The sequence below is a fragment of the Corylus avellana genome, chromosome ca10 (genome assembly GCF_901000735.1).
Source record: "Corylus avellana chromosome ca10, CavTom2PMs-1.0".
In the NCBI taxonomy this organism is placed as follows: domain Eukaryota; kingdom Viridiplantae; phylum Streptophyta; class Magnoliopsida; order Fagales; family Betulaceae; genus Corylus; species Corylus avellana.
This window is the reverse complement of record NC_081550.1, coordinates 16281863-16283938: the sequence shown is the minus strand read 5'-3', so window position 1 is coordinate 16283938 and position 2076 is coordinate 16281863.

The window sequence follows — 2076 nt, the reverse complement described above, 5'->3', positions numbered from 1 at the left end:
GGAAGGGTGTTGTTTAGGTCGTTATGGTCAGGTTGCTAATGAGGCAAAACTCTGTTTCAGCCTTTTTTAATTCTTGGGATATTTGCCATGTTAAACGAAGTGCAAACAATGCTGTTCATTGTTTGGTAAAGTATGCTTTATCTGTGTGTATTGATCAGCTGTGGATCGATGAGTGTCCAAGTTGTATTCAACAAATTATAACCTTCAAGCAACAGTTTGTTTGTTTGTTTTTGTTTTTTTTTTTTTTTAAGTAGTGGCATTAGGACCGGTAATTTTCATACAATTTGTAAATTCAATACAAAATTATAGCATTCGGCATAAACGAGTTATAATCATAAACGGATTAACTAACTTGATGCAGACTCTACCTAAAGGCATTGACATATTCAATTGTGTGATGTTAGCAGTCAAATCACATCGGTTAATATTTTGTTTAAGGGTAGACAAGACAATTTTTATAAACGATGTATTAGAAAATTTTGGGCAGGGGGGTCTCCCTCTCAACCCCTTTTTTTTAATGGGCTATGATAGACCATACCTAAGGGTCCAAATAATATATTATTAAAAAATATATTTCTTAGCAATTGGTTTATTATTAAATATTCAAGTTTTTTATACAACTGTTCCAACCATCCCTAGGTAGTGCTGGAATCCCATAAAGTATGGCTTTACTTGCACTCAATGAAACCGATTTTCTCAATCGTTTCGCATATGTGAAATTTTGAGAGTAATTCTATACCTAAAATCATTATCATTTTGGAAGTGTTAATTTTTATAAAACACTGAAAACGCATAGATACAGAGTAAACATTATCAAAAAAAAAAAAACAGAGTAAATACGAGATAAATGCATGAAAAATAAATAAATAAATAATAATAAAATAAGAGAGAATAGCAAGGGAGCCTAGCGAAAATCACACGTGTTTAGAGTAGTTGCTCAACAGAGAGAGAGATGGGTTATGTTGGGCCCAAGACCCATAATCCCGAGCTCATGATGCTAGTCACCACACAGGATTCAACCCTAGCCACCTCAACAAGATAAATGCTAGATTTAGCAAATTTTTTTAATCAAAATGATATGTGTGGAATGGGAGGCTTTTATCTTCAATTGAAATGAAAGCCCACGATCATATCTCTAACTTAATTTCTACTGCCCAAGTAGCCCAAAAGAAAAGGAAAGTACTGGAATGGAAGTATGGAGCTTATCCGACAGCTTGCCATGCCCACAAACCCATCCGACAGCCCGCCAAGCCCACAAGCTCATTCGACAACCCGTCAGGTCCATCAGACAGCCAGCCCAAACGTGGCCCCAAAGAACCAATAAGCTCACCAAAACCCAATCTTGCGTGAAACACAGAGCAAGAAGGGAAACATAGTATCACTCAATCATCTTCTATGAAAAGCAATGAATGCACTTACTTAGGAAATATGATATGCCAAAGGAAGATGGATCAAAATCACTCACACAATTGAAGGCCAAATTAATGGACATTTGACAACAATTTCCTTATGAAAGCACACGGCAATAAATTGTATTTAGCTTATATGAAGAGGCTAGACATAGTTACACTCAGATGCCCTATGCTCCATCTATCTTCATTTTCATCTCTAAATATTTTACTGACTTAAGCATCAGAGATGTCGTAGCCTCTCCCCTCCCCTCTTTGCAGCGCACTCCTCTAACTTTAGTTGTCGTTTAGGAATTCCATACGAGGACTAAGTGTGGGTGGTCACTGTTTTTTTTTTTTAATTTTTTTTTTATTTTAATTATTATTATTTTTTGGTCACTGGTTGATTTTCTGCATGAACAATATGTCACCATTTTATATGATCTATTGTTTTGGTAATGTAGTTATAAAGTGATGGGATTGTGACACATCATTGAAACCAAATTTTTTATTTTTACTTTAAGAAAAAACAAAAAACAAAAAAAACTTTAGCATTTTTCTTTAATAATTGTTCGCTTGATTCCCGACACATGTAGGCTGCATGGGCAAGGCAAAAGAGAGGGAAGCCTGAGATATTGCATTGCAAGAAAAGTTTTAAATGAGAGAACAATACATGGCAATTGGCAAA